The sequence below is a fragment of the Lissotriton helveticus genome, chromosome 5_1 (assembly GCF_964261635.1).
Source record: "Lissotriton helveticus chromosome 5_1, aLisHel1.1, whole genome shotgun sequence".
Lineage (NCBI taxonomy): Eukaryota > Metazoa > Chordata > Amphibia > Caudata > Salamandridae > Lissotriton > Lissotriton helveticus.
Window position 1 is genome coordinate 292,277,794 of NC_136065.1, and position 13,002 is coordinate 292,290,795.

The 13,002-nt window shown below is 42.6% G+C and overlaps 1 protein-coding gene across 3 annotated transcripts in view; it reads left to right on the plus strand.

Moving 5' to 3' along the window:
- LOC144753122 (uncharacterized) overlaps window positions 1-13,002 on the plus strand; it is a 390,145-nt gene that overhangs the window by 277,004 nt on the left and 100,139 nt on the right. The window lies entirely within an intron of this gene.

A 13,002-nucleotide genomic window follows, 5' to 3' on the forward strand; every position in this document is an offset into this window, starting at 1 on the left:
CCTGCCTTCCAGTCTCCAGCGCCTGCCTCTTCATTGATTAATATTTTGTGGGTTAAAGAGGCGATACCGCCGGGCAAATATTGATTGTCCATGACCTAGTTTTTACAAGAGGTATTGTTTTTGGTGTATTCAAAAGAACTTTGATCCATTTAATTGTCATGTTGAAGTATTGTTACACCTTTTTAAGCCATAACAGCCTATTGAAAATCTGCTTCACAGATCTCATTTTTTAAAATTCCTTTATGTAAGTATTTCTTAGAAGGTATTAGGAAGGCTTTCTATCCAGTTTGATCATCTTCTCGCCCATGGGAGATTAACATTGTTTTATCTAAAAAAAAAAAAAAGTAAAAAAAATATTTGGACTTCTTAGCCTGTTTATATACTGCAATTGTTATGAGTGTAAATAATATTTTAGATGATATATATATGTGCATGTATTTTATAAGCTCTCCAGGGTCCCTGCGTGTGGTTGAGACTATTGAGTGCCTATGACTTTGATGAGGTTAGCCCTAGAAGAGAACTAGAATTACAGCTAAGTAACTGTTACGTCTGAGAGTACTAATGGTAATAGTCCAAGGAAGAAGAAATGTCAAAGATGGCTTTGGAGAACCTCATGTGGATGAATGATTGGTGGGGGGGGGTGTTTGAAAAGTAGGTGGTAAGTCAGTGTTGTGGAAGGTAAGTTAGCGGAGGGTGAAATTCCTTGGGGATGTGGCAAACGGGGGAAAGGATCAGGTGCACTCCTTTTGCACTGAGTTGCCCAGCTTTAGTTTCCGAAATGTTCTTTCAAAGGCTGTCCAGATTATGACTGTTCTGTTAGGTTAGATGTTTGAATTTGAATTTGAATTTAAAAACATTTATACAGCGCACTTTTACCCAGCGGTTTCATGGCGCTATGAGTGAACCAGTGGACGGCAGCAGCAGGAGGAATTTAAGCAGTGTGAGCTAATGTAAAAAGGAAGGTTTTGAGGTCCTTCCGAAACTGGAGGTAAGAAGGTGAAGTCCGCAGGGCAACAGGGAGGGAGTTCCAGAAAACTGGAGCCAGAACAGCGAACCTTGCTCCACCGGCCCTCTGTTTTTTAAAGCGGGGAATGGCTAGTAGGGCCAGATAAGTGGAGCGAAGTTCTGTGCCTGGAAGGTAGGGCTTAATAGCAGAGCAGATGAACTCGGGGGCGGTACCCGACCTAGCCTGGTAGGTGAGGCAGCCAAGTTTAAAAAGGGCACGCTCTTTCACAGGAAGCCAATGTAGTGCTTTAAGCAGTGGAGTGGCCCGATGGTATTTGGGTAGGCCGTGAATCAGGCGAGCAGCCTGATTCTGCACCAACTGCAAGCGGTGGATCGCATAAGCAGGAGCCCCGTTGTAGATTATGTTACCATAGTCTATACGGGATAGTACCATGGCCAACATTATTATTTTTAAAGCGGAAGGAGAGAAAAACCGGGAAACTTTTCTGATTATTCTGAGGGAAAAAAAACAGGAAGAGACCACAGAACTAACCTGTGGATGGACAGTGAGTTGTGGGTTTAGGAAGATCCCAAGAGTTTTTACTTTGGATACAGGGAGTGGAGGGACACCAAGGGATGAGGGCCAAAAGGAAGGGGACCACGGACTGCAACCACCTCCGGTTAGGACCAGCTCGGTCTTGTCCGGGTTGAGTTTGAGGTGGTTGCAGTTCATCCAATCCTGAATGAACGTCATGACTGTCCGGACATTCTGGGCGGATGAAGATGGGTGGGAAAGGTTAAAGATTAGCTGGAGGTCATCTGCGTAGTTGAACACGGTGACCTCCAGCTGCTGTAACATAAAAATGAGGGGGTAAATGTATAGATTAAACAAAAGAGGGGAAAGTGATGAACCCTTGGGGACCCCGCACTCTACCTTGCGGGAGGCCGCGGCGAAGCCAGCCATATGGACCGCCTGAGCCCTCCCTTGGTCGGTTTGGTGTGGAAGCCAGATTCCAGCATGGCATTTGAGCTTAATATATCTTTAAATGCTCAAATATTTGAGGTGAAGAATTCTATCTGCAATGTGGATTGACATGCATCTGACTTTTTGTGTAATGTAGAGTCTGTTTTTGGAGATCCGTTTTTTAGGCTTGTGTCTATATAGGCAAGGATAATTTCTAGAAAATCTTGCAAGGGGGTACTGTTAAACCTTTTCTTTGCATATTTGGAGATCTTGTTGGTTTGATTCATGATGCGTAAGCTCTTCTGTTGGTGGTAGGTAATAAGAGGTTTTGTTTAAGTTGTCTGTTTTTTTTTGGCTTTCATTTGTTTACTTTGATTTTCTGTTTTCCATTATGGTGTCATTTCTATTAAACACTCAAAATCAATGACGCTGCTGTCCTCTCTTCAAGAACTGTGTTACATTAAAATGCCAGTTTGCTCCTTAGTAAATATTTTTGTAGTTGTTATTGCAATTTTCTTTTAAAGAGTTTGCTCTCTGCCAATGTTTCCTCAAAACCGCATGCTCAGTGATCAGATATTTGATGAGCGGGAGTGGAAGAATTAATCAGATATTTGCCAACCATTGGAATCCCTAGGGCTTGGTAAGGGAAAAGACATCCAATGCAAGACTGCACACTGATTACCTCCCCCACCTTTCTTTTTTGTTTAGCCCCTCTATCTGGGATTTAATATGATAATAGGTACTACAAACCTCCCCTTCAAGGATGTCCATCAATAATCGTAAGCACTGCATTTTCCTGCCCACACGCAGGATCACGCAGCAGTATTTCAAAGAAGATGTTCGATTTTGCTTTTTGTTGAAAAAATCATAAAATCTTATATTTAGCAGCATGTAAAAAGGCTATATTGGTCAATTCCATTTATTTTCTTTAAAATCAAAAACTCAATAATAAATTGGAAAACTCACCAGAGCAACTAGGGAAAATACCTCTCTTCTGGATACTTTCTGCGTCGATTCCTCTGCATCCGAATATGCCCTGGTCATAGACAAGATCCAAAGATTTTTTTGAGCAAAACTTCCCACGTGCCAGTTGGTGACGCCTTGCGGCTCTCACGGCGTCAGAAGGGATGGAGCTGAGCTGCATGTCCGTATCTAAATATGTGCCCTCATAAGTGGAACACTTTGAGCAACTTGCAGGTGGCAGTTCCAAAATCTAACTTCGAACCTAGTCATGATGTACAGGAGTCTACTCCACAGAATGGGAAGGTGGGAATTCATTGAGTAACCTGCAGTGAGTATCCACCAAGAAGAGAATTAAGGAAGGTATCTAACTTGTTCTTTGAATAGATAGCACAGTAGTACCTTTGAAAGTTGGATGGTCGGAAGAGTGGCCTGAGATTAGGAGGTGTTGCAAAACTAATTGGCCAAAAGGGCCCTCTAGTCAAAATAGTGGACCCAAAGATAAAAGATAAACAACCAATAAATGAACATACAATGGTATGACCACATAAGCTTAAAGACGACCTAGGGTGGACGATGCCCTCCTCAAAACTGTAGCAGATGAGCCGTCCGAGTTGCTAATTAAATGTTGCTGCTACCATTGCTTTTTAATTGTATAAGATGGCTTTCGAAATCCTGTGAATGACCATTTTTCCACACAACATACGCCCATTATTGCTTCTCCAGCACGGGACGCTGAACAAAATTACCCCAGTGACTCTTAGCTTTAATTTTTTAACTCAAGCTTTACATTTTTACCTCAATCTTACAGACTTCTCACGTGAAACTATGTTAATGTAAAAAATTATACAATTTGACTTCTCTGCCTATTATTCTACTTCTTAGGTAAATTATTGCAACAGTTTTAATTAATCATGCAAATAAAGATATTCTATTCTATTCTCTCGTCATACCTGGATGCAAAGAATGTGAATATGTGCACCGGTACCCCATCGCAGAACAGCAGATTTCTAGAAACTGCTTCACCCTTAACAAAACTGTTGCGATTTTGAACCTGGTGGAATGAGCCCACAAGCCATCTGGAGTTTCTTTCTTAGCTAGTGTGTAGCAAATATGAATCCAGAGTACTATCCACTTGGACAAAGTTCTCTCTTGCTCAGGCTTGCCTTTCTTGGTCCCAGTGAGCCCCACAAATGAGCTGATCTTCTACACCATGGTCTCTCGTATGGTCAGTGTAGCAATTCAAAGCTCTTTTCGGGTCAAGCTGGCTTAACTTGTCTTTTTTGTGGGATGTGGCAAAGGTCAGCAAGGTAATCGATTTGACTGAAGCGGAAGGATGACACCACTCGTGATAGGAAAGTGAATGATTGTCTGAAGCGGAAGAATGATACCACCTTTGGTAGGAAAGCGGCCGGAGTCCACAGCACCAATTTGTCTTGGAAGAAAATAGAAGTAGGGCGGTTGTACAAAAAGCTACTATAGTCTATTTACTCTGCAAGCAGGAGAAAAAAAAAGATTGTTTAGATTTTCAGAAGCTGTGGCAGGTAATTGTGCACAGGTTAGAATTGTGAGCACATAAGTAACCTCTGGAATAGAATCAGGTCCCACTGAGGCATGACAAATGATTTTGAAGGCATTCTACGTGTCAGGCCCTTCAACATATGCACCAGTGGTTTAAAGAGAGGGGATTAGTCAAGCAAGCATACAAAAGCAGAAACTGCTGACAATAACCTTCAAGTCAGCAGCATCAACATTTACTTTTTGATTCTTAATTTAGATTGACACTGTATCTTGAAACATGGATTTTATTTTACAGCATCAAGGCCTGACACTCATTGCCATTCTTCTTGATGGCATGCGGACCATGACCGATCTATATGGCAAGTGTCACACTGAGATGCTTCAAAAATGGATCTTCCTGAAGTCCTTAGCAACCTTTCAGGTACTAATAACCTTCAATGGAAGCATACTGACAAAGCACTCCCAGTGCCTTCCTACTATTGTCAACCACTCCAGAATGTCTGTCGAATTGGCCTAGCTGTCAGCGAGTCAGGTGAATGGGATAGAGAAAAGACGGCTCCTGGTCTTTAATTGGGTTTTTCATTGTCCTCGTTCTGGTCTTATCAGTCTTTGTTCTCTGTTTTGCCTCTTCCGCAGAAAAATATTTTAATATACATCTGATACAGTAAATTCACTAATGGTAAACAAATTCTATAGTATAACACTACCATATATGAATTATTGTGTAGACAAAGAAAAGGGTTTGAATTGCTGGACAGGAAGATGTGGCGCTCATGCGTGTATGATAGGTCGGTAAAGCAATAAATACAATTTAGTAACGGTGCAAAACAGGTCAGGGGAAACAAACCCAAAGCAAAACAGCCCCTGTACTGGTACAGAAGGTCTGTACCCAACAATAAGAACCAAGTCCTGTGCACACGTTTTGTGATAGTATGGGTTCTGATGTCAGAGTCCCACTGTGGTTACAATTCTTTTGAATAAATAAAAGTCTGACTTCAGGTTTTTTGCAGGTAATAAAGATGTATCGTACAATCTTGATCAGTACAAAAGGTGATCGCCAGCCGACACGTGTTTCGTCACACCGTGTACTTGATGTGACTCATCAGGGCTGTGAAGACTTTTGGGGATGGAAATTGCACGACTGAAAAATTGTCAAGGAAAGTGCGTACCGAAGTGAGAACCGCGTGATGGTTCTCTGTTCGTGTTGGGAGTTCTGTAAGGGAGGGATGAGTGTTCACGTGTTCCGTTAGCTGGAGGCTCCACGGATTACTCCATTACACGATCCCGTGCAACCTACTTATCGCAACACAGATCCCTGGTCTGTACCGTGACGCATCCGTCCCTTACAGAACTCCCAACACGAACAAAAACCATCACGCGGTTCTCACTTCAGTACGCACGTTTCTTGACAATTTTTCAGTCGTGCGATTTCCATCCCCAAAAGTCTCCACAGCCCTGATGCGTCACATCAAGTACACGGTGTGACGAAACACGTGTCGGCTGGCGATCTCCTTTTGTACTGATCAAGATTGTACGATAAATCTTTATTACCTGAAAAAAACCTGAAGTCAGACTTTTATTTATTCAAAAGAATTGTAACCACAGTGGGACTCTGACATCAGAACCCATACTAAAACAAAACGTGTGCACAGGACTTGGTTCATATATGAATTATTGTAGGTTTATATACATTTAGACATTAACAATGAAACTGGCTGCTTCGTTGAGACACATACCCCATTATGTGAAGACATTAACACCTCTTTTAAATTAATAATGTTACTGCACTGACTTCCTAGAAAGAATTTTCAAATTTAAAATATCAGTCGAAGTCTGGCTGTTAAAGCTCTCTTTCAAGCAGTAAAGTTAAAACCAGTTGCTCAGGAGCAAGTTCAGCAGATGAATCGACACTTTGCAACCCTTCGTCTTTAATCAAAAACCTAAATAGTGGAGGCTCACTTTTATTCTGAACTCCCTTACGAAAAAGCACAGCTAAAACTATGGCAACTGTTTCACTCGAGTTTCTCTTCAAATAGGCTTGAGGAGGGGAAAAAGGGAAAACAAAATGCACAGTAACCAGTCGAGGGTTGTGGAGAATAACCGCAGAGAGCTGATTGGAGTTGGAGCGGTTACAAGACACTGCTCTCCTCACGACCAGGTCAGATGATGTGCGCAATGATTGGTTCACTGAGCACTAAGAATATTCACGGAAATTCTCTCAAGACATGGTTCTGCATCCAGAACTTCTTTATATGGCAAACTGGTGGCCATCTTGAAAGCTCGTTTGAAACCTTCTATGCCACAGAAGTCTCCAGTAATTTTAGATAAGCTAACCCTTGTCTTAACATCAATACCAGAATGATACTGTATCCTTCAATTTGAATCATGTCAGTGGAGTTTGCCAAAAAGGATTCTGCTGTGAATGGAAAAGCTTCTTGTTTTAGACTTTAGATGGGTAGTTTAATGGTAGTGATAAACAGTGCCCCCATGTCTTTTGTTTTTGTTGTGGAGCCCCAGTAATTAGTGTCTGAAGGAGGTCTACATGTTCTTTTCCACCTTATGCAAAGTCCCTTCCCTCCTTCAGAGTTCTTAACATGGCTTTGCAGGATACATGGTGCGACCTAAGCCGCCTCCTGCTCCTATCATCAGGAACATGCAGAGGCCTAGAGGGCACTGTAATCATGGTAGTGTTCTTGAAAACATATCACGTGTTTTTCATGAACACTTCTAAATTAAATAGTACTGCACAGGCTGCTAACAACGTTATGTGATGCTCAGAGCGTGCAGAGCAGTGCCCACACGTCCCTGTTGACGAGCTGCGACTGTATGAGACCAGTAAAGCATTAACTATTAGAAGGATCATGGCGGACCAACCATACACCTAGGTTCCAGGAGCTGCCCTCTCTCTCCTGTGGTCCCAGACAGAACACAACAAATTACCAAATTCACAGTATTTAGGTTGGATTAATTCAACAAGATCGAATCAGGGTGCAAGGTGTTTTTATTTTCACCGCACCTGTCCTAAGCATTCATTAGATCATTAATCAAAACATAAATATATACACAATACATACAAATTCAATACGCCCACAAGGGAGAGGGGAAAGTGCAGGAAAAACGATATACATTTCTTGATAGTTCAACATCACTAGTCAAAGAATTCCTCAATTGCATATGTCCATATTTCAAGATCACAGGAAAAATTAAATGGATCCCCATATGAGGGGTCAAATACAGTGTATAAACATCAGAGTGGATTTCAAGACAGAATCTCCTATTCAGCTATATACATTAAACTGTTCTGTAGGAGTTCAAGTTAGTAGAAAAAGTCTACGTTTCGACCCATAGGATGTAGGACGGTAGATCCTTACTACGCGGGTCTTCGTCAGGACGTGAGGGAAGGGGAGGAAGGTGGGGCTGTTCCTAAAAACAAAACAGTGAGACACGAAATTAAAAAGGGTCTCTGGCCAGAGTCCCTAGACGTTAGTCAACGCAAACATTTAAAAAGATTTGGAAGGTATAAAGGAAGTGACTAACAAGGAGGTATTAATGATGACAAGGCCGGCACGAAGTTACCTGCTGAAGAGTCAGAATGCGGCCTGAGAAAACGTGTTCCTGGCCATAGCTCTGCGAATTAGTGGAAGTAGCTGTATCTATAAACCAAATAGTAAAAATGCCAATCACTTGGTGTGTCCGTCACAAAAATGTTTTTTGCATTGGAAATCACTTAGCCAGATATCCTACCTCTGCCGTAGTACTAGGTAGGATTAGACCATTCAGTTTTGTGTATTACTCTCCATCATGGTAGCGGGGGGTTTTGGGTCCGTAATGGGTCCATAGGGCGTCAATATATCCCATCGGTTTATCTGTAAGTTTATAAGGAGCCGAGTTAGTGATAGCGTTAGCTAGCGGCTAAGTCAAAAAGGGAGGATAGTCACAGACGTCAAAAGGCGCCGCCTAATTTTCACTCACCCGACAGTTCACTATTCAATATGACAAAAAATCTATTGACTTTTTGGATTTGACTATCTTCGTGGAGAATGAGATCCTACAAACCACCCTTTTCAGGAAACCTGCGGAGAGGAACTCTCTGCTTCTATACTCAAGCCATCACCCACGGGGACTCCGTGACAACCTGCCATTTGGTCAATTTTTTAGGATCCGCCGTAATTGCAGTATAAAAGACGATTACATTGAGCAAGCAACAATTCTGATGGAACGTTTACTTGAACGAGGATACCCTAGGCGACTGGTCAAAAAAGCCAAAAAGAGAGCATGGTATAACCCAAGGGAAACCTTACTGCAACCTGGGTCTCAACGGAGCAACAATGAACAACGCATTATCTGTGTAACCACTTTTTCCACAAAAAGTAATGCAATAAAGAAAACCATCAATAAATATTGGCATTTGATCTCTGAGGATCTCAACTGCGGCCACCCACCCCTTCACGCCTTTAAGAAAGCGAAGAATATCCGCGACCATGTGGTGTGCTCATTCTTGACGACCTCCAAGGAACAATCTATAACATCAATGTGGAACTTACCCCCCATTGTGGGTCACTACCGTTGCGGTTCTTGCAAAGCCTGTCCAGCAACACTTCAGACCAAAATCTTTTCCCATGGACAACATCAAGTGACACTAAAGTCGCATACCAATTGTAATTCATCCAATGTAATCTACTGCATAGTTTGCCCCTGCAATCTAATATACATTGGCCAGACACAACAACGAGCCAAAGTGCGTTTCTTGCAACACTGCAGTCGTATAAGATGCAAGGTTGAGGGAGCCCCTTTAGTAGACCATTGTAAAAACTTTGATCACCCCCCGGAAAGCCTTAAGTGGACCATTCTGGAACAAGTGAGATTGGGTCCAAGGGGTGGGAGTATAGAACCTATCCTCAACGTCAGAGAGATTAAATGGATCCGGTTTTTTGATTCAGTGCGCATGGGCCTCAATGAATCCGAAAGCAGTTTTGCTCAGATGGCAACCCTTTAAATCAGTTGTGCTTCTAAACCACCATGTGGTAGGTTCACGCCAAATTTTGTGACACTGTTATTGGTTTTTCCTTACCATAGACTCTGTGTGATTTTGGTCATTGCATTTGCTGTCCTTTATGGACATATAATATAATTGTGTTGAGATACTGTGCCTCAGACCACCTTGCATGGTAGGTCCGCACGTGTATTGCCAAAAATATACCATCGATGAGTTATCATGCCTTGGGCCCCAAAATGCGTTTTTACCCTCCCGGCCCACGTATTACATATGTAAACCTTGTTTCGTAATGAGCCGTTTCTACTAACCGATAGAGGACGTTTCACTAGATACAATAACAACCCAATGCAGAAACTTATTTAAGTCCCCTGTTTTGCAATATAAGTCTTTCTTCCTAATTTCATGTTTCCCGGATGCTGTCTGTGTAGAATTTCGATTATATAACATGTTCTGTGCCCCAATGTGCGCCTTGACTACCCTGTATTTGGCAGGTCCGCGCTCAACATGTGGAAACCCCTTTTTGTTAAAAAAGCCGATTTTGTGTTCTTGTCAATTGTGTGTAAATCAATGAGCTATGTTGATTTTTCAGCTTGGTAGATAGACGTCTCACTAGCTATAATAACAACAAATGCTGGAATTTTAGCCCCCTCATGTTTTGAGTTGTCAGTCTTTCTTCCAACACTCATGTCTCCTGAATGCGTCCTGTATAACCATAGTAACGCTAGTCTCGTTTTATACTCCCGAATGCGTTCTGTGTAACCATAGTAACGCCAGTCTCGTCTCATGCGGGTTTACAAAAGACCTCGGGTTACCTAGGCAGCACTTCCTGATTGTTCATTGACGGTGGAAGACGCTGGCTCGTATGCTCCCAAACCAATTTCTTTTCGGGTGAGTGAAAATTAGGCGGCGCCTTTTGACGTCTGTGACTATCCTCCCTTTTTGACTTAGCCGCTAGCTAACGCTATCACTAACTCGGCTCCTTATAAACTTACAGATAAACCGATGGGATATATTGACGCCCTATGGACCCATTACGGACCCAAAACCCCCCGCTACCATGATGGAGAGTAATACACAAAACTGAATGGTCTAATCCTACCTAGTACTACTGCAGAGGTAGGATATCTGGCTAAGTGATTTCCAATGCAAAAAACATTTTTGTGACGGACACACCAAGTGATTGGCATTTTTACTATTTGGTTTATAGATACAGCTACTTCCACTAATTCGCAGAGCTATGGCCAGGAACACGTTTTCTCAGGCCGCATTCTGACTCTTCAGCAGGTAACTTCGTGCCGGCCTTGTCATCATTAATACCTCCTTGTTAGTCACTTCCTTTATACCTTCCAAATCTTTTTAAATGTTTGCGTTGACTAACGTCTAGGGACTCTGGCCAGAGACCCTTTTTAATTTCGTGTCTCACTGTTTTGTTTTTAGGAACAGCCCCACCTTCCTCCCCTTCCCTCACGTCCTGACGAAGACCCGCGTAGTAAGGATCTACCGTCCTACATCCTATGGGTCGAAACGTAGACTTTTTCTACTAACTTGAACTCCTACAGAACAGTTTAATGTATATAGCTGAATAGGAGATTCTGTCTTGAAATCCACTCTGATGTTTATACACTGTATTTGACCCCTCATATGGGGATCCATTTAATTTTTCCTGTGATCTTGAAATATGGACATATGCAATTGAGGAATTCTTTGACTAGTGATGTTGAACTATCAAGAAATGTATATCGTTTTTCCTGCACTTTCCCCTCTCCCTTGTGGGCGTATTGAATTTGTATGTATTGTGTATATATTTATGTTTTGATTAATGATCTAATGAATGCTTAGGACAGGTGCGGTGAAAATAAAAACACCTTGCACCCTGATTCGATCTTTTTGAATTAATCCAACCTAAATACTGTGAATTTGGTAATTTGTTGTGTTCTGTCTGGGACCCCTTTTTCGTATATACCGAGCAATTACCCAGGTCCCACTGACTACATGGGTCCAACCCCAAAATTTATAATATACTCTCTCTCCTGTGGGGATCTCTAGATGCAAGTAGGAGGCTCTATTAGGCCTCACGTGACACTGAGACCATAAGTGTTTTTCCACACCAAGGGGTCCATTACGATGTTGGGCGGATCGCCACCGCCATGGTGGCGGTGGCGATCCGCCCGACATAAATGCCCGCCCGCCACTCTTTTCCCCCCGCCACATTGGCGACCGGGGCGGAAAAGGAATAATATGGTGGCGGTGTCTAATAGACACCGCCAGACATATTATGATGTGTGGTTTTCAGTGCCTTTCCGCGGCGGCGATGCCGCCACGGAAAGGCATGCGGTCTTCACTCTGGGGGGCCCCTGCGGGCCCCCAGAGTAAAGTACAGGTGGGGCGTGAACATGGGGGGTACCTGTGGTACCCCCCTTCATTGTCATTTACAAAGCGGCAGGCACCACGCGGTGCCTGCCGCTTTGTAAATAACAATGTGAAAGTGCATTTTCAGCATTGTGGCGGGCGGTGCAGAGAGCACCGCCCGCCACAATGCTGAAAATACAGGATGTGCCCGCCACTGTGGCTTGAATCCTTTGCATCCTGGATTTAGTTAAATACCTTTTGTTAAATAGTGCACACGTGCAACAAATAACATGGAATAAACCAGATATGCTTGTGCATAGAGTGTAAAAATGGTATTTATGACCATTTTGCGGGTGTTTTAGCTGCTGCTCGCACTCAGAAACGGTAATAAATATAATGTTACTCTTTCTATATCTGCATCCAGAAGTGTGTTATTGTATGGGGTATGTGTTTAGCACACGAATATTGTAGCTTCTTGGCGATGTTTACTTGGTTTCAATTGGCAATCATGTGTGTGATGGAGGATTATGAGAGAAAGAGAAAGGGTTTTAAAGAATTTCTGAAAAGAGGGAGAGAGGGTTCTAACTGAAGAGAAATAGGGGGCCTTTCCAGGCTTTAGTATCAACCACAGATAAAGAGCGATCACCAAGAGAGGCAGTTCTGGATTTTGGAACCTCGAAAAAACTAGGCTCCATGTCTTTTTCTACCATTCAAATTTTGCCGCTTTGAAGTCTGGTGAAGATTGATAAATTGTTCTGTGAACAATTAGCATGGCGTTAAACATGATTCTTTGGTGAGCAGGCAGCCAGTGTAAATGTTTAAGGTAGGGAAAGAGGTGTTTGTGCTTGGTAACACTGCATATTGTACAAGCAGCATAGTTCTGACCGATTTGTAGCTGATTGTTTTTTTCAGGGACACTGAGCAAAATGAAGTTGCCATAATCAATGCAAGATTGAATAATGGGGTTGAATATGGTTATATAGTGACACTTGTCCACATAGGAAAGGGTGTTCCGGATCGTCTTGAGGTAGAAGAAGCGAGTACAAGCAGGTTTATTAGCATGATGACCAACTGGAAAATTTGAGTCCAAGAGAATTCCTATGTTGCATGCCACAGGTAGTATAGAGGGGTGGCAGCCAGTGAAAATGGCAATTAAAGACCTTGGGTAGTGGCTGCCTCATGGGGGAAGGCCAGAAGTTCCATTATAGTAGGATTTGGTTCCAGACCGTTTTTAGACATCCACCAACGAATCAAGTGTAGAGTGCCA